The sequence below is a fragment of the Vicia villosa genome, linkage group LG3 (assembly GCF_029867415.1).
Source record: "Vicia villosa cultivar HV-30 ecotype Madison, WI linkage group LG3, Vvil1.0, whole genome shotgun sequence".
NCBI classification, from domain to species: domain Eukaryota; kingdom Viridiplantae; phylum Streptophyta; class Magnoliopsida; order Fabales; family Fabaceae; genus Vicia; species Vicia villosa.
The window spans coordinates 209,901,972-209,923,430 of NC_081182.1; the positions used below are offsets into that span (position 1 = coordinate 209,901,972).

At 35.4% G+C, this 21,459-nt stretch overlaps 1 long non-coding RNA gene across 1 annotated transcript; it reads left to right on the forward strand.

The window, feature by feature from the left end:
- The first annotated feature begins 405 nt into the window (after positions 1-405).
- LOC131657248 (uncharacterized) lies at positions 406-880 on the forward strand. The gene is made up of 2 exons (XR_009300553.1): positions 406-532; positions 632-880. It is a non-coding gene; the product is annotated as an uncharacterized LOC131657248 (long non-coding RNA).
- The last annotated feature ends 20,579 nt before the right edge of the window (positions 881-21,459 follow it).

Here is a 21,459-nt window from a genome sequence, read left to right on the forward strand (position 1 = left end):
TATTTAAGAAAATGGCGTTCATAATATTATGTGGATATTTCAAAATTCGTAGATATCCGTCTAACTGATACTCACGCAGATATAGAGTGAATACAAATATCATATTTATCTAATAAGATAGATAAAAAAAATATATAGTATACATTTCCGTGAATACCAATTACCATTCGTAATCCTACTAATGTTTAACAAATTTTCTAGAAACACTTGTCTGCTTTCTATCCCAAAAGGATGAAAAGTTTCTTAAAAAATAGATTTAAAAATTATAAGTATTTTTATGTTACCTCTTTTTTAAATATGCTTAAGAGACATTTATTAATTGTGAAAAAGGAACAATAAAATATATTAAAATATAGTATGGGTTCTAGTGCTACAAATATTTAAGTGTTTCTAGCATTGCAATAATATACATTGAATAGATATCAATTCATTTGTAAAATTAAAAGATAAAAACATATGGCTAAAATTCTCAAACTTCATTATGTTATAGTTTTGTTTCTGTCCCTACTCTTTCTCTCAGCGAAGGCTATTTGTAAATCTTGTTTTCCCTTAAATTTTTTTTATTTGGTAGCTTTTACATGATTTTTTTATCAAATTTTACTAACATTTTTTATTCTATTTTTTATTATAGTTCCATGTGAAACTAATGAAGATTGTGCACATGTGTTAGTTAGCGTGAATAAGTTACATATGCAAATCCACTGCCTTGAAAACGTATGTTGTTTGCTTATGCAAATGTAAGGAAGAAATATCGACATTTATGATTGCCATTTAAGATTTATGCTTCCAACCAAGAAAAAAAAATATATGTTATGGTAGAATATTTCATAAGTTGCCATTCAAGATTTATGCTTCCAACTAAGAATTGAATTTTTATATATTTTGAAATTATGACTTTGTTCTCTAAAATATCGACAATGAAATGAGAAAACAATTAAAAAAAATACTATGATGAAATTATGACTTTGTTCTCTGTATTGTTGCCTCCAAGTTCTCCGTATAAAAAAAATCAATTAATTGTGTGTTGCACGAGTTTGATAACAACATGTAATTCAACTAATTTAAAAATAATTAATTTTGAATATTTTATAAGATATAAGAATATGAAAAAAAATTATTTTTATTTTTATTTAAAATAAGATTATTCTTTTAAAAAAAACAAGAGAAATTATATTTGCGTGATTTATAAATTTGATGGATGTTAATAAATTTGACTTTTCGTCATATACAATTTCATAACACTTTTTATGGGTGAAATCGACCAACTATCATATGATGATGCGATTTGACATTTTGATAGTATGTTAAACCTCCAAGATTGTACTGCATATATATCAATTGACTTTCCTTGCATATTTATCAAGTGATTAGCGCATGATGCCAATCAGTTGTCTCATTAATTTTAGACCCAATTTTTTTCCATGGACTTCATAGTGGAACTACATGGGTGGCAATGATTCTATTTAGGTGATCATAGACCTATTAACTAAATCCACACATTTCTTGCCTGTTAAGACAACCCATAAGGTTGGTCATCTCGCGAGATTTTTTATAGCGAAAATTGTGAGATTGCATGGTGTGCCTTCCAGTATAGTATCGAATAGGGATCCAAAGTTTACTTTGATATTTTAGGATATTTTCACAATGAGATGGGGACGGATTTGAGTTTGAGTACTTCTAATCATCCTTAAACTGATGGGCAAATGGAGAGAACTATCTAAACCATTGAGGACATGTTGAGGGCATGTATTCTAGAAAGTGGTGCACATTGGAAAGATCATTTACCTTTGGTAGAATTTGCGTACAACAACAATTACTACTCATGTATCGCCATGGCACCATATGAAGCTTCATATGGAAGAAAATTTATATCACCCTTGTGTTGGTCAGAAGTTGGTGAAAGAGGAATTCTTGGACCTGAGATATTTCAAGAGACGACACAAAATATCAAAATGTTCCAAGAAAAGATGAAGAAAGAGAAAGACCGTTAAAAGTGTTATGCGAAGAGGAGGAGGAGATCCTTAGAATTAAGTGAAGGGGATCATGTGTTTTTTAAGGTTACTCAGAGGCTAATATTGAAAGGAGCGTTCAGGACGCGCAAACTTATCCCAAGATATGTGGGACCGTATCAAATCATGAGACGCGTAGGCGAAGTTGCATACTAGTTAGCGTTGCCTCCTTCACTATTTGGGTTGCATGACGTTGCCCACGTGTCTCAGCTTTGGAATTTTTTACCAGATTCGTTTCATCCTATCCTTCTGGATATGATTGAGATAGAACCAGATCTTTATTTTCAGCGGCAACCAAATTTTTACTTAAAATATGCTAGTAGATCCTTCAGGAGCAAGGAAATACCCTTTGTGACGTTGTTATGGGAAGAATCTCATCCGAAGGAAGCTGCACGGGAGCTATAATCGAAGATGTGAGAACTATACCCTCATCTGTTCCGGTAAGTTTTCCAATTCGAGGATGAATTCTATTTAACCGGGGGGTTAATGTTATACCCGGTATAATTATTATCTAATGCCTATCAATAATTTTATTAATGAAGTCATTGGAGGATAATTAGCATAAATCATTTATTCGGTCTAAGTGTAAATAATTTGACTAAATGAGTGATTAAGGGGTATTATGGTTGTTGCACTCCTTTGATGAGGGTTTAGGACTTGTTTGGTTAACATTCCCAATTGGACTTGGAACAAATTCAAATTTTGTAGAAGAAAGAAGAAAAACATAGAAGAGGGAAGGAAGAGGAAGAGAATAGAACTTCAAGTCTCCATCATCTCTTGTATGTGCCAATAAGTTGTTCTAGGCCTGATTTCACATCATCTTTATCCTTCTATATAGTTTCTTCTTCTCTAATTCAAGGTGAGTCTCTTAGTTAGAGACTTGGGATTTCATGGGGTTTATGAGAAATTGGGAAAAATGGGGTGGACATGAGAAATTTATGTTACATGTTGATAATATATGTACTATCCTACTAAATTCTGCTTTAGAAATATATATACTTGATTTAGAACGACATTGAGATCTTGGGATGTTTGTATTTGGGAAAGATTAAAGTAAGAACCTGCAAAATGAAAAATTCTGGTTTATACACAGGTGTAACCGGCTACCGCTGAGAGAGGGTAACTGTAATACCCTAATTCTACCCGGCGAATATTATTAAATTCAGAGTTACAAAATTTCATCATACAAATAGGATGCTACATTAACTTTTTAAGAACAATGACATTTAGTCGCACTTGAAATAGATACATAACACTTAAAACTCGAATGAACCGATAACAACATAATTTGATCTTTGAAAATAAAAAAAACTTTCAAATTAAGCAGCGCAGTTACAAACTCAACTTAAACGACATAACGTCTTGTCTAACTGAAAACAACTTCAAAACAACAAGGTACTTAATGAAATCAACTTAAAATTCAGCAACTAAAATAATAGAAACAATAAAGCAACAAGCGCTCACCCCCTTGAGTGTTATGTATCAGAGCAACGACACCAACTCGAACTACCGAAGTTAAATAGCCTTCATTTTGGATTACATGTGCGTAACCAAAATAAGGGTAACATTCAAACTGAAAGGGTGAGATATTAAACCATATAATCCGATGTATGACAAATACTATACTAGAATCAATTCAAACAAAATCACCGCTTCACAACCTTTAAACAACATTTATCACAACAAAATCATAAACATAATATAATAAATATTTTATCATCACAACAACTTAGAGATGCAACTTGAAATGCGACTCATTACGATGCACATGCATGTGGTACCACTAGAGAAAAGCCCCCAACTTAATATTTGCCAATTAATAGAGGCATCAACAAGGCATAAGCCTTTAACTTCAAATCTTTCCATTCCAGACCAACTTACAGAGCATAAGCTCCCAACTTAATATGCTATGTATGCAACGACATCATGAACACAACAACAACAACAATTATCAACAACAATAACACAACAACAATTCCATGTTGGCCATAAGCCTACAACATGATGTTGGATGTTTGCCAATAATTATAGGCAACATAACAAAAATAGCAACAATTATCAACAACGGCATAGCAACAACAGCAACGCAACAACAATAACAATTACACTTCAACGACAACTCAACAAGAATACAACACTGGCCATAAGCCTACAACCTATCTGGCAAGAATTAGCGGAAATTAAGAACATCGATATAACCTGCGAATTCAAAACTTTAATATCTACATTATACCAACTTTATACAACCTACCGTCTCAACCGGAATATTTGCAAGCACTCAGTATAATTATTCGGGCTGTTAGACTATATTCCGCTAATTAATTTTCCACTATTTCTACTGATAATTTGCTGCTCTTCTATATTAGTTAGCAATGTTATTATTCTTCTACTACTTTATTTCCTTACCAATCTTCACTACCAAATTACTGTGTTAATTATCTGTTGATTCTCACTACTAGTAACTTTGCTAATTTCAGTTATATTTTTCTGCTAATTGTTTTCCACTTCTGTTAATGTTACAAAAAACATGCAGCTAAATAAATTTATTTTTCCCTTTTAACATGTGCCTCTATTACTAATTATCATTACTAAGTATATCCATGTTTTAATTAGAAAAATAATTTCTGCTAATTACATGACTACATGTACATGTTAAGAATTAATAACATAATAGTAATATAATAAGGCAATAAACTAGGTGGCACTCACCCTCCTCCACTGGGAGTTAGCGCCCCTCTCACTCACCTAAGGGGTGGGCGCCCATTCCTTACTTTTCCATAGGGGAAACCGCCCCTCACCCCCCAACATGTTGGCAGTCGCCACCTATCCTCGCCACACGCCAATTTTTACCAGTTCTGTAATTTTTTCAATTTTTTGCGTTCAACTCAGACTTTCTTCGATTCATACCGTTACTAATCTCAAACCAACACAACATGGAACAACATAGCTCAACTATAATATCCTGAAATATTTTCCAGTAACCAGATTCATCATTTTCCAACACCAATTTCAGAAACCACAACTCACACCATTATAACAATTAATTAGAAACTAATTCATCGACTCAATATAATCCATAATAAAAATTTAAACACAGTAACAATTATACATACCCAATCCCTACATAAGATCCATCATAAATCCAATTATAAAGTCGGAACTCCACCCTTACCCTGGATTAGAGGTCGCTCTATTCTACCGATCGAACCTCTACAACTCTCCAATTGGACATAGCATTCAGCCTCTTCCTCTTTTTCCTCTTCTCTGCCAATTATTACGTTAACATATTTCTCCAAGACTTTTTCTTCCCACTTTTCTAATTAACCTAATCCTTATATTTAACCAAACCTCATAATTTTATTATTTTCAATGGGCCTAACTTCCACACCGCATCTTTTCTATTTCAACCACCGAAACAAGCCCAATAATTAAATAAACTTCACTCTAATACTAATAATATATTATAAATCAACTAATTAATCCACTTAAATACTAATAACAACTATTCAACAATTGACAATATTTTGCAACTTCGACAAATAATTCAAAATAATTTAATTAAATAATTAATTAAATTAACGGGCGTTACAACTCTCCCCTACTTAGAATATTTTCATGCTCGAAAATTCACTCGATACTACATCTCTTAACGTGAATTTCGCATCTAACTCTCTGATCCCCAAATAACGTTTGGCAACACCTCGATCACTACTTCCCAGACATAAAAATAACTCAACACGATTTCAATCAAATACACACATGCTAATCACTTAACACCTTTGTGACATAATCGTTAAAATAGTAACAACCATAACACACTTATAGTTGGATATAAAACATCACATTATCATTTCAACAACATTTTCCACACCAAAACAACTACACAATTTTATTCCCATATATGTATATATATATATATATATATATATATATATATATATATATATATATGTATATATATATATATATATGTATATATATATATATATATGTATATATATATATATATATATATATATATGTATATATATATATATATATATGTATATATATATATATATATGTATATATATATATATATATATGTATATATATATATATATATGTATATATATATATATGTATATATATATATATATATATATATATATATATATATATATGTATATATATATATATGTATATATATATATATCTATGTATATATATATATGTATATATATATATATATATATATATATATATATATATATATATGTATATATATATATATATATATGTATATATATATATATATATATATATATATATACATATATATATATATATACATATATATATATATATACATATATATATATATATGTATATATATATATATATATATGTATATATATATATATGTATATATATATACATATATATGTATATATATATATGTATGTATATATGTATGTGTGTATGTAAATTTTCAACAAAATATTAATAACTCTATTCACATTGTCGTATCACTTTTATTGCGACATCAACATAGCCAATATAATCAACTTCGTCATATTTTGGAGTATTATTCATTATTTATGGTAATCAACAACAACATCACAACAGCGATAACAAAATCATTATAACATCAACTTAATAGTATAACTCGACAAATATACACACAACTCGCCATCAACCAACAACCCCAATAACATCCTTATAAAATCCACAAATATTTACTAGCAAACATTGTGCCCTGGCACAAAACCCTGTATCAACAATCCATCAAATCAAACACGTAGATTAAGACACATCATTCCCATATTCTTTTGATATTTTAATCCTTCACTTCTCATGAGTCGTACGCATAGCACAAGCGCCACATCACACTTTAGTTGCGCAACTATGATCATCCACCTTAAGTCATTGTCCTCATTAAAATTTCTATCAACCATCTAGTTCACAAGTCTCAATCTAGTTTCGGACTTCTTTAATATCCACCATAAAATCGTTTATTAACTTTGATATTCTCAATCTTTCACTTTGTGAAGTTAGTTCACATTTAAACCCGCTACTCCAAATTGTTCAATACGTCTCAACTCCTTCCTAGCCATTTCTCGATTAATTCACACAACTGATGAGTGAATATCCTCGTGATATAACATCAATCATTTTACACACTATTAAAATAGAAACCCAAGTCTATCCCATCCAATATGATCTCATCTACTATCAAAAAGAGATTAATGGTGATCAGTTCCTCAATTTGTCAATAGACAGCTGACAACCATAACAGAGTATAAATGCTCGGTCACCATTTCTACCTAATTTCCGTCATATATTCGGTCTAAATCATTTGATTCGGTAACACTTTGATCAGAGTTTTATTGTTTTTGTTTAAGTATCTCATGTTTGATTGCTTATATGTTTACATTGCAATATATTTTAATTTAAGTTATTCAGACTATTTTGATGCCGTTTGGTTGGTTTTGTACATGTTTCAGTTTTGGTTGAAGAGACTAAAGCGTCAATGCAACAATGGAAGAAGATGGGAAAGGTTTGAAGATGAAGTAATGAAATACTGGAGTCTGACACGGTCAGTGCTTCGTAGCACGGCCAGTGTCAGATGAATGACACTTCTCCATACAAAAATCCAGGGGGCCAACACGGCCTGCCGTGTGGCCTAGCACGACCCGTATCACGTTGGCTGAAGCAAAAATAAAATAAAAAAGAGTAAAAGAGCAACACAGCCAGTACTGCCTAGCATGACCACTGCTGCCTAGCACGACCAGTGTTACTGAGAGCGAGAAAACATCCAATTTTAGGGCTTTTTCATTCAATCTCCACCTTGGGGGCACTTTAGACATTTCATTTGGCTGAGATTTGTACCTAGACTATTTAGTTGAGTTTTAAAGAATTATTTTGGGACTTTTTGATCATACGATAGAAAATATAAAAGGAGAGAAGATAGCTTCATCAAGAGTTTTGGAGACGGGGGGATTCAAGGGTTTCCACCATTGAAGATCAAAGTCGCCATTATTTTTTAGTAATGTCTACATTCTTTATTATGTCTTTCTTGAATATTATGAGAGGCTAACCCCCCAATGCTAGGGGGATTGCCCTGATTTGTTTTTGTAATAACTATGAATTTGTGATTTCGTCAATACATTGGTTTATAGTATTCAGTTAAATTATGAAATGTTCTTCATGTTTTCTTTATCGGTCAAATAAGGATTAATCCATTGCTAACAGGTACAGGATTGTAGTTGTTAGGGTTTATGCATAATTTGAGTATAGTAGATATCACCTAGGACTAGGGATACCCTATAATCACCATATAATCTTGACAAAATAAAGGCTTGGTTTCAATTTAGGTTCCTAAGGACTTAGGAGTTAGGTTGGAAGACCAAAGGTTTTTCCATTAAGGGCTTAGGAGAAAACATCCTAAAGATTGGTAACTGAATGTTATGAACTTGTTGAAGAGATCTCAATTCTGAGTGTTACATGCCAAATCAACCACTCACCCTAGCATCTCATATATTTGATAATAAAAATCAATTTATTTTCTCCTTATTATTTCTTTATAAGTATTTAATCCAACAAAACCAAAACCTTAGCTTTTGTTTAATTGAAATATAGATAAAACTCTTATTCGTCAAGCAGTCCTCGAGATTCGATATTCGGGGAATTTTCCCTTTATTACTACAGAGGCAAAATAGTACACTTGCTATTTTACCGATCACGTTTTTGGCGCCGTTGCAACAAAAAAGATTTGGAAATATTGATCCGGGAATTATCGTCCTCAGAGATGGAGAGATGCCATTCAACAGTTTCTTCAGTTTCAAACTCTGAATTGAATAAGCAAAAGGTATACAAAGATATAGACGGGAAAAGAATAAACACATTCTTAGAAGAGAAATAACTTATCAGGAATGTAAATATATTCACTCTTCACAAACATACACTTACCAACCCGTTATACTCAACATACGATATTCATCCATGTCATCACGTATCTCTCACATAAGCGTCCATCTCTGGAGCACAAACGAGATCATCTCACAACTAAGGTTATCTCTAACGCGAAGTCACGAGAACATCCGTATTCTCGCGTCGACGATCTCTCGCGCGCCCCTCAAACACGAAAGCATTAAGTACAGATACCCATAGTGAATGATAGCTCTAAATCTATCTCTAGAGTTCAGAACCAGCAAATTATCATCCTAGATAAGGATTCAAGAAGTTTATCTCTAAAGCAACCCAAATCCCCAACATAGAGCAAAAATCCAGAACAACATCAACACAGATTTGTAAAGCAAGTTAAACATAACATTATAATCGGTAAATATACATAAGATTTGAGTAACTATACAAACAAACCCAACACAAAGAAATACACGGAGAATAGAAGAGATAAACCAAACATCTCGCGGGTTGTCAGCTCCGGTTGATAAGAAATCCACCTCTGATCTTCCAAGGGCATGACCCGGTGCTGTTTTCTAAGCCAATCCTACTCTAAGAATGAAGTTGATGGTGTTGGGACACAAAAATACCCAACCCATAACCTAAAAATGTGATTTTTCCCCTTTTTAACAAGTCTGAAAATTTGCAGGTGTGGACCTCCGTTTTATTTCGGGCCATACCTCTGTTCGGGAGAGATACGTGAACTGACTCTTTTTTATCGCTTAAATGCTTTCGCATTTTTTGAAAATTCACAGAGTCGCCACCGACCTTTTATTTTATCCAATTAAGGAAAGGTTTATAAAAGAAACAGAAAAAAGACCTTTAAGAAATTCTGGGTAAGGGGGTAGGTTATACAAAGGGAAGGAGTTAGAACCCTTTATATCCATGGTTATCCATGGGGTCTTAAGTTTGCTTAGCTCACTTGTTTTTCGATTACTTTTCAATTGCTTTAGAATGCTCATATGTGGTTTCAAATACCTTTGTAATTGAATTTGTAATGATCCTTGTGCGGATGTATACAAAATGTTTGTTTATCTTTCGAAAGATGTTTTGAAAAGAACGTTAACTTTGTAATGATCCGTGTTTGGATGTATACAAAGTATTGTCTTTTTGGAAAGTTTTGAAAAAACAACAGTGTATGAGAATTTTGTTTGTTTTGATTTGAGCAAGCAAACTAGGAAGTCTACCCTGAGTTGTAAGGTCTTTATCCTATTTCCTTTAAAAATCTATCCTTTCACCGGATATAAACAAAAGGTTCGATTTTGTACTCGAAACAGTAGAATTTTGACTTTGATTTTGAAAAGAATGAGAAGGGATTACCTTAAGATGTGCAAGTGTGATTGTGTTTGAATTCAGATATTTTATCTTTGAAGTTAGTGATCTAACGGTTCAATTTTATCTTTGACATACACGCAGTTTATATGTGCGGGAAATTAAAATGCAGAAATGTAAAGTGCGGAAAGTATATCTACGCTATTACATCGATTGTGCAGGAAATGTAAACTAGCCTATTTACATGAATTTGACATCCTATACATTTATCTAGGAATTTAAATTGCAAGAAAAATAAAAGGCATGTTTTTGGATTTTTTATGATTTATTTTAATTATAATTAATGCATGATTAATTAAATTAAAATGAAGGAAAAAAAGATGAAAATAGATTTAAACCTAGAAATTAAGTTTAAAATATGTACAAAATATTTGTCAATTAATTTTAAAACAAAACTAATTTTTTTGGAATTTTTGGAATTGATTTGAAATTGATTTAAGTTAATTAAACATAATTATACAAATAATTATACAAATAATTAAAACTTAAAGAGAAAATTATTCAAAATATGTACAAAATTAGTCTATAATATATAAACAATATTTTATATAAAGAGCAATTTTTTTATGATTTTTTGATTGGTTAGAATAATTAAAAAGCAAATATATAAATATATACTAATTAATTATGCAAAATATTGAAATTTTGAAGAAAAATAAAATATTTTTATTTCAGAAAATAATATATTATTTTAGAAGTCTAAAAATATTTTTTGTATTTTTTTTGGATTTTTAAAACTATTTTTAATTAATTTTACAAAGAAAATAAAAATAAAATAGAAAATAAAAAGGATACTGATCATGTGTGGTGGGATTGAGAGTCCATGGTAAGGAGTGCTTTGTCTGGCGCGTTGGATGATGTGACTGGAACGATCATGTGGTCACTGGAACGAGGGAGCATGATGCGTACATAGCCTGCAAAGCACTGAATCATATATTTAAAAAAAAACAAACGCGCGCAGGGCAGCCAATGAGAGGCTGCCACGAGTTCGCCTTCTTCCTCCGTCTGTTGGCTTAGGCCTGCATCTGTCACTAAAGGTTTTAGTGACGGTTTTCTGCTGTAGCTACATGTCCTGCAAAATAACGAATAGGGGTAAACCTAAAAATAAATTTGGCGCGACCCCTCCATTCAATTCGTCTGATCCATACGAACTCAATGGTACCACTTAGAACCTCTAATTTTGCCTATTTCAGAAAGCCCTAATTTTGAAACTATGAACCCTAGAATGGTAACTTCGTATTTAAGCATCCAAAACTCAATTAAAGTTCCAGAAATGATCTACACACCACACCAAGTTCAAATATATGTCTACATCTTGCCAAGCATGCGTGAATAACCAGATACGAGTTGATTTAGGTTTGAACAAATTATGATCTGTATAGCTCGATTTAGTGAGCTTCAAGGCTTGTAATTGATTGGGATACGTTTATTGATGTTCAAAGATGATGTTTGAATGTTGGTTTGAACTGAAACTAGTTAGAAACTAAAATTCGAATTTTGAATTTCTTTCAAAAAGTTCCAAGTGGTTACAAGTGTATTATGAGTAAGGCTTTGTTTCTGAACTTGTCTCTGAACTTGTCTCCTTTGTTACTGAAGTATGCTAGCCTATTTATAAGCATTGAAGTGCTTAAAATCTAAGCTAGAAAGCAAAAAGTGCTTTTGCTAGAATCTTGACTTTTCCACATATGTAGCTTGGCATTTAAGCCACTATGGCTTGATTTTCTTCTCTTCCTCTGCTGTACTTTGCTTTGAGACAGAATTGAATGAGTCATATTGATGAGTCATGCTTGGAATACAAGCTATCCATTATCCTTTCATTTTTCCTTTTAATTTAATCTTAAAATAAGAAAAAATCAAGCAAAAATGGATGAAAAATGTTATGGGCTTAGTCTTGGTCGTGGTAGGCCCATAATATTATGGAAATGATGTTTGAACCATGAAAACTTGGCCCCATTTGGAAAAAATGCATTTTTGAGCAATGTTGATTTTATGCATTTTCCAAAATTTAGCCAACTTCAACAAGGTGTAAATCCCTCAATTTTTGTCATATGAAGGAGATCTTGCACTTTTTGGAAACCTCAAAGAGTCCTCTAACCAATGCCTTAGGTCTCATGTCAAAATGATTTTTGATGCTTCTTGTGTGTCCTTTTGAAAAAAGTGTCTTTTTGTTGACTTTGAAAATGACCTGTAATGTCTTTGGTCATATTTTTCAAACGGTGAATGCAATGACCTTGGGATCAATTGCATTTGAAAGATAATTGAATTTACTTCAAAATGAGCTTTGGTTTGAATTTTTTGGATGAAGGATGAGAGAGTTATGACCAGTCAAAGTTGAGTTGACTTTTCAGGTAAAAACCCTAATTTTGAATCTTAGGGTTTTGTTGATTTTTGATCTTTCCTTGATGAATTATGATCATCCAATGATCAAATGATGAATCCTTTGAAAAAATATGGACTTTGACAAAAAATTTCATTTTTGACTGTCTGTTGACTTTTTTGGTCAAACGGGTCGTCTGTTGACTGTTTGAGCTGCTGACGGTGCGTCTGAGTGAATTGAAGTTTGAAAATTTGTATGATGGTACTTTGAGATATATGGATGTGCATGAAATCCATTTGAGGTCTCAAAAACTTGTTTCTCCTGTAAAAACAAGAAAACCCTAGTCAGGGACTGTTTATGTAGGAGACAGTTAAGCGTACCTGATTTTTTTGCAGTGTTGAGTCTCTGCTAATCGCGTGATATTCAGAAGACTTCTAGAACAAAAATCTTGGAATTTTGAATTGTGAAATATTGATTTGATTGATGGTAAAAAACACTGAGAATTGTATTGCCAGCAGTTTGGCTGTCAACTGACTGTTCCGGTATTGACGTAGCAGTTAGAGTGAAAAATCAACTGTCAAAGTTAATTTTCTTTTTTTGTTGTTTTTGCTTTTTGTTTTATGTGAAAAATGAAAGTTTATTTACATGACTTGTTAAAAAACACAGACATAATAAATAACTAATATTTACTGTATGCGGGCAAAATTACCGATAATAACCCTAAAAATCATTTAATGCATAGAAAAAATGAATATTTGACTGGCAGAAAACACATAAAATATTATCTGAGTAATTAAGCAATATTATGACAAGTAGTACAACATTTAATACTGACAGTACAAATATTACATACTATATTGAACAGTACGACGAACAAACGGTATATTTAAGAAATAAGAAATACGGCAAATTTTAAGAATGACGATTGATAACCCATGCTACAAATAGTAACATGTAGATGATTGGGAGCATAAGCATCCCAGGTCCACAGTGTTCCGGGCTATGTAGACAGAAGAAAGACATGATCACCGTAGCAATGGTGATGACCATAAGAAAACACGTTTCCCACCGCTTCGCCATTTTGTCGGGGAAGAAGAAAGGATGGATTATGAAGTAGAAATTTGAGAGATGAATTTGAATTTGATGTGAGATTTTATGAAAGAAAATGAGAGGTATTTATAGAATGGAAAGAAGGATAGAGACGTTGGGGAATGATGTGATTCCGTACAAAAGAAAAATTTGAGTGGAAATAAGGTTTGAAAGAAAGTGTATGATAGTGTTGGGAAAAAGAGAGATGTGGAGAATAAAGTTAGGATTTGATTTTTGAAAAAGAGATTTGAAAAGATTTTTGAAAATAATGGAATATAGTACAAAAATTAGTGGGAAACAAAAGATAATAATAATCTACTTGTTACCAGTACAGTCTGAGTTTCCTGATTCTGCGCCTGCAAAAAGATTTAACTCTGTACCAACTGTGTCAGTACTATTTATCTGTAAATAAATAAATAGCATGTGTGAAGTAATAAACAGTATTTGGTGTTTGCGTAAGAATAAATTCAACTGCAAGCCAAAATACTGTATAAGAAAAATTCTGAAAACTAAGTGTTTCATATATCAGGATATTTGTTGAAATAAAAATCCATGATTATATGAGACTCTTAATTTTCAGATTGGAGTTTTCTCGAAAAAAGATGCGGGCAAATTTTGGGGTATAACAGTTGCCCCTATTCAATCTTCTTAAACCTGAAGAGATTGTCAGAAATCTGAAGGTAGAAGCTGATTGAATATTTAGATGCCCGGAAAATTTGCACTTACCTTGATCAGAAGAGATGTTGGAAGTTGCATTTGAATGTCGTCTGCGAAATGTTGTTGGCAGATTGACACATTACCTGAGATGGGCTTTCAGATGCCACCTGGTGAATGGGTTGATGGTTTGTTCATCAGAATGAATCCATTGATTATATCTTGATGAAGGATTTGAAAGTCTTTGTGTTGACTGTTTCGGAACCGTCCAAGGTTACCGCTTTAAATCTAGGAGGATAATCGTTACGGAAATTGTCCCAAGTTTTTCCGGTTTAGATTTTGGAAGTTGATCATTGTGGAACCGTCTGAGGTATCGCTTTAGATCTGCAATGTTAGATCGTTCTAGAACCGTCTGAGGTATCGCTTTAGATCTTTGATGCTAGATCGTTCTGGAACCGTCTGAGGTATCGCTTTGATCTGTGATACTAGATCGTTCTCGAACCGTCTGTGGTATCGCTTTAGATCTTTGATGCTAGATCGTTCTTGAACCGTCTGAGGTATCGCTTTAGATCTGCAATGCTAGATCTTTCTGGAACCGTCTAAGGTATCGCTTTAGATCTGCAATATTAGATCGTTTTGGAACCGTCTGAGGTATCGCTTTAGATCTGCAATATTAGATCGTTCTGGAACCGTCTGAGGTATCTCTTTAGATCTGCAATATTAGATCATTCTGGAACCGTCTGAGGTATCGCTTTAGATCTGCAATATTAGATCGTTCTGGAACCGTCTAAGGTATCGCTTTAGATCTGCAATGCCTGTTTTTGAGTTGGTTAGTGATCAGAATGAATCTTCGGCTTGATTATATCTGAGAGAACCGTTCATGGAATTCAGGTGAACACTGCATGTGATTGAGAACATCTTTGTCGAAGATATACGTCTGCCTTCTGAAGATAGTAATCTGGAACAACCCTGCTGGGGTATAAGACTTCTTTTGAAGAGAAAATCTTTTTGAGGAATTTGCTGAGAAATGCGCTTCTCTTGGGGATTTTCTTCTGATGGGATGATGTCCAGATAATTAGGACATTTCCTGAATGCTATTCCTGTTTTCCCTGGTAAACATCAATCATATTCAAATGCACATGTTCATTCAAAATTATCATTGGGACGTTTACGTATTTAAAACAGAAAAAGTGAAAATAGTGATTTTTGAGCCTAAGCTGCATTGTGTTTTGAAAAAGAGCCATGATAGGCTGATTAGCACAGGGAGACAACAATCCTAGAAGTAGGAAATTGTCGGAAAGCTTTGGAAAATATTTATAAAGATAAATAGCTATGTGAAAATGATCCAGTCAAGTTTCAACTCTGCTATTGCCAATCTGTCTTCGAGCATCTCATCCCTCACTTGTTGGAAGAAAGTGATTGGACTGATCGGTGTCTTTGAGGTGTTGAATCTTGACGGTGAGTAGGCAGCTGAACGGAACATAGTTGTATGCTTTATTCCCTAACTTTTGCCTAGGCTGCCCTTTCAGGTTTTCAGCCTACCGGGATAGTATTCGTTTAGTCTCTAATTTTTGCCTTGACCGCCCTTTCGGGTTTTCAATCCACCGAGACGCTCATTTTTTTGCCTAAGTTGCCCTTTCAGGTTTTCAACTTAGCGAGCTTTTTTTCTCTTTTTAAGCGAAGTATTTTTTTGACTATGTCAGCATTCACAGGGTGTGGGAAATCCTCGCCATCCATGGTGGTAAGCAACATGGCGCCGCGGGAGAATATTTTCTTGATTATGAATGGTCCCTCGTAGGTGGGAGTCCATTTGCCTCTGGGATCACCTTGTGGTAAGATGATGCGTTTGACAACCAAGCCACCAGTTTGGTATGCTTGACTTTTGACTTTTTTGTTGAAGGCTTTGATCATACGCTTTTGGTATAGCTGACCATGAAAAATAGCTGCGAGCCTTTTCTCATCAATCAAGTTTATCTGGTCCAACCGTGTTTGAACCCAATCGTCTTCGTCTAGATTGGCTTCTTTCAATATCCTTAGGGAAGGAATCTGAATTTCAATTGGAAGAACTGCCTCCATACCATAGACTAAGGAGAATGGAGTTGCCCCTGTTGAAGTACGCGCAGATGTGCGATAACCATGAAGAGCAAAAGGCAACATCTCATGCCAGTCTTTGTAGGTTACTGTCATTTTTTGTATGATTTTCTTGATGTTCTTGTTGGGAGCTTCCACCGCGCCGTTCATCTTTGGTCGATATGGAGAAGAATTATGATGTTTGATCTTGAACTGTGTGCAAAGTTCAGTAATCATTCTGTTGTTTAGATTTGTGCCATTGTCCGTGATAATCCGTTCAGGGATACCGTATCGACAAATGAGATTGCATTTGATGAACCGGGCCACCACATTCTTGGTAACAGAAGCAAATGAAGCTGCTTCTACCCACTTTGTGAAGTAGTCATTAGCGACCAGGATAAAGCGATGTCTGTTGGAGGCAGTAGGTTTGATTTCTCCAATCATATCAATACCCCACATTGCAAAAGGCCAAGGAGCCGTCAGGACGCTTAATGGAACTGGAGGTACATGTACTTTGTCAGCATATATCTGGCATTTGTGACATGTTCGGGAGTGATGATGGCAGTCTGTTTCCATGGTAGACCAGTAATAACCTGCTCTAAGGATCTTTTTAGCCATTGTATGTCCACTGGAATGAGTACCGAAGGCACCATTGTGTATTTCTTCCATGATCTGTTTTGCTTCCTTCTTGTTTACACAGCGAAGTAAAGTCGAGTCATGGTTGCGTTTGTATAAGGTTCCATTGCTTAGAAAGAATTTGGCAGCAAATCCCCTTAGAAACTTTATGTCGTTAATGGATGCCCCTTCAGGGTACTCCTGAGCTTCGAGATATCTTTTTACTTCATGGAACCATGGTTTTTCCTCGGTTCCCTCGGCATTGATCTCATTGCAATAGGATGGTTCATCTTGCCTGTAAATGGTGATTATAGGCGCCTCGCTGTCCCACCTGACTTTGAACATGGATGACATGGTAGCTAAAGCATCAGCTAGTTGATTTTCCTCGCGTGGGATGTGTTCGAAAGTGATTTCCTCGAAGTAAGGAATCAAACTCAGCACATATTCTTTGTAAGGAATTAGATTCGGGTGCTTCGTGTCCCATTCCCCTTTGACTTGGTAGATTACCAAGGCCGAGTCTCCGTAGACTTCCAGGAATTTGATTCTTAGATCGATTGCAGCTTTAAGACCCAGAATACATGCTTCGTATTCGGCTATATTGTTAGTGCAATTGAAGCATAACCTGGCAGTGAATGGTGTATGACCTCCTGCGGGGGAAATGATCACAGCTCCGATGCCATTGCCAAGTGCATTAGAAGCTCCGTCAAAAACCATAGTCCACCGGGATCCTGGCTCGGGTCCTTCTTCTGGTCCTGGTTGTTTGTAGTCATTGACTAGCATAATGTCTTCGTCTGGGAAGTCAAAGTTCAATGCTTGATAATCATCCACTGCTTGATGAGCCAGATGATCAGCTACCACACTTCCTTTGATTGCTTTTTGTGAAGTGTATTGAATGTCATATTCTGTTAAGATCATTTGACATCTCGCTATTCTTCCAGAGAGAGCAGGTTTTTCGAACACGTATTTGATGGGATCCATCTTGGAGATTAGGAAAGTGGTGTGATTTAGCATGTACTGTCTTAGTCGGCGAGCCGCCCAAGCTAAGGCACAACAAGTTTTTTCGAGTAGTGAGTATCTTGTTTCACAATCGGTAAACTTTTTGCTAAGATAGTAGATTGCGTGCTCCTTTCGGCCGGATTCGCCATGTTGTCCTAGTACACACCCCATTGAGTCTTCTAACACAGTTAGGTACATTATCAGAGGCCTGCCTTCCACAGGTGGCAACAATATTGGAGGTTTTTGGAGATATTCTTTGATTTTGTCAAAGGTTAACTGGCATTTGTCATTCCACCTTTCCACTTGATCTTTCTTCAGCAGTTTGAAGATCAGCACACAAGTAGTAGTCATGTGGGCAATAAATCGGGCGATGTAATTTAGACGTCCCAAGAATCCTCTGACTTGTTTCTCGGTACGAGGTATAGGCATTTCTTGAATGGCTTTAACCTTGGCGGGATCAACCTCAATACCTTTGCTGCTGACGATGAAACCTAAGAGTTTGCCGGATCTTACTCCAAAGGTACACTTATTTGGGTTCAGTCGCAACTTGTATTTCTTGAGTCTGTCAAACAACTTGTGTAAATGACCCAGATGTTCTTCCTCGGTGTTGGATTTTGCAATCATGTCATCGACATACACCTCTATTTCTTGATGAATCATATCATGAAATAGCGCTACCATTGCACGTTGATAGGTTGCTCCTGCGTTTTTCAGACCAAAGGGCATTACTTTGTAACAAAAGGTTCCCCAGGGTGTTGTGAAGGTTGTTTTTTCGATGTCTTCGGGTGCCATCTTGATTTGATTGTACCCTGAGAATCCGTCCATAAAGGAGAATACCTTGCATTGTGCGGTATTGTCAACCAGTACATCGATGTGTGGTAAAGGGAAATCATCTTTGGGGCTTGCCCGGTTCAGATCTCTGTAGTCCATGCATATTCTGACTTTCCCGTCTTTTTTAGGTACAGGGACGATGTTAGCTATCCAAGGAGGATAACTTACAACTTTTAGGAATCCGGCATTGAACTGTTTTTCAACCTCGTCTTTGATCTTTTTTGACATATCAGGCCTACTCCTTCGTAGTTTCTGTTTGACTAGAGTGCTACCTTCTTTGATTGGCAGGCGATGAACTACAATGTCCGTGTCAAGGCCTGGCATATCTTCATAGGACCAGGCGAATATCTCGACGTAGTCTCGCAGCATTTGAATCAGTCTTTGCTTGATGCTGTGTTCTAAATCAGCCCCTATTTTGACTTCTTTCTTTTCTTCGTCGCTGCCCAAGTTGATGACCTCAATTGGCTCCTCGTGAGGCTGTATGGCCTTGTCTTCTTGTTCTAGCAGCCTTGCAAGTTCTCTTGGCACTTCACAATCTTCCTCACTTTCGTCCTCAGTTTGGTAGATCGGACTTTCAAAGTCATGACGGGCAATAGCAGAATCGTTGTTGACTGGATCCAGAGTGTATGTGAATCTGCATGTTAGTTATGTGAGTGTGTGTGAAGAAAAAAAAACATAGTTATTTGAAAGCGAAGAAAGAAGGAAAAAGGATCACAAAATTTAAATATGCAAGCGTCCCATGATTTTATTGAATGCACATGATCATGATATGATAAGCCCTTATAGAAGGACCAGTGTGCTAAGGCACACGGCTTTCAAGCTCATGGTTCGATTGTTCAGGAACCATTTTTATCTTTGCACAATATACACAAAGAAAACAGGAAATGGCATTTACTCCTGGACAAAGGAAATCACATCCTCAGCTTTCCAGTTGTTCAATCCACTGTTGTGAGCAGGGAATATCCAGTTGTTCCAGTTGTAGTTGTCTTCTTCATCTTCCACAGCATTGATTTCATTAGTGGGAAAATGAGTCGGTGATCCTTCGGGATAAGGGATATACTCTGCTGGATACGAGAGCCCAGGCTGAGATATCTCTGTTGGCTGAGCGAGATGCTCGATAAGGCTGTCCCATGAAGTCGGGATGATACTTTGAATAGAGACTTGTGCATCCTGATGAGGAGTGTATTCTGACAGAAAGCAACCCTCGTTATTTGGTATTTCCCTGGCTTCTTCGAAAGCGAAATTGTCATCGTAATGTTCATCCCATCCAGTTGGGACAATGTCCTTCATAGCAATTTGTGAGCTTGGAGGAGCGGAATATTTCACCATATAGTCATATTTGCCGTTGGGTTCTCCTAGCGTGTCCCATACTTCTTTGGGTGGATTTTGATATTGCTTAGTGACAGGACTTGTGAAACTTTCGTCATTCTCAATTTGATCACCCCATCCAGTCGGGGTAAGGTCTTCCATAGCAATATAAGAATTCTGAGGTGCGGTATACTGATAATTATACCCGCCGTTTGGTTCTCCCACAGCATCCCACATTCCCATGGAAATGGGTGGAATCTCATCTGGATATGGCTGAATGATATGGTTCATGAACACTCCTTCATCTTCAATAGCGTTTACTTCTTGGCTGACGAAGTGTGACATTTAATCCTCCAGAACGAGGACTTTGATCATTCTTTTGATTTTCACTATCATAGCCCAGACCTAGCTTGTCAGACTTGTAGGGTATATCGGGAAGATGTCCCCATACTGTGCAATCACCTTGTTCAATCATGGCTTTGGCATCTTTGAGAGAAGCCGTAGTTGTAGTTGGAGTAGCAGGAATATGCTTGGTGGTAGAGACATCTGGGGAGACCACCTCAAATGATTGGCATGGAGTTTCGATGAATTCGTCCTCGAACTCAACATATTTGGAATTGCTTAGGTGACTAACCACATATTCCTCTTCGCCATAGACTGTGACAATCTTTCCTTTTACTGGATATTTTAACTTCTGATGCAGGGTAGAAGTTACAACGTTTGCCCCATGTATCCAAGGACGTCCAAGTAAACAGGAGTAGGCTGGGTGAATTTCCATTACGTAAAAGATAGAATCAAAGATTTGAGAACCCACTCTGATTGGGAGATTCACTTTTCCGTATACCGTTCTGGTTGATCCGTCAAAGGCTCTTACCACAACATCACTTGGTTGTAACACAATTCCTTCGAAGTCAAGCTTTTCTAGTACTGTTTTCGATAACACGTTCAAAGAAGAACCGTTATCTACTAGCACATGAGATAGAGTGGTGCCATTACATTCAATGGAGATATGTAGGGCTTTGTTGTGATTTTTTCCAGCAGGAGTTAGATCCACATCAGAGAAACCGAGACCATTGTTCACGGTTAGATTGGCAACACAATTCTCAAATTGGTCGACTGAGATCTCTTGAGGCACATGCGCAGCTTTAAGGAACTTCATCAGAGCTTTGGCATGAGCTTCTGAATATTTTAGCAGAGATAGCATTGAGATTTTTGAAGCGGTGTGCCCCAGTTGCTCAACAATATTGTAATCACTCTTGCAGATGATTTTCAATATTTCCTCCATTTCTTGCT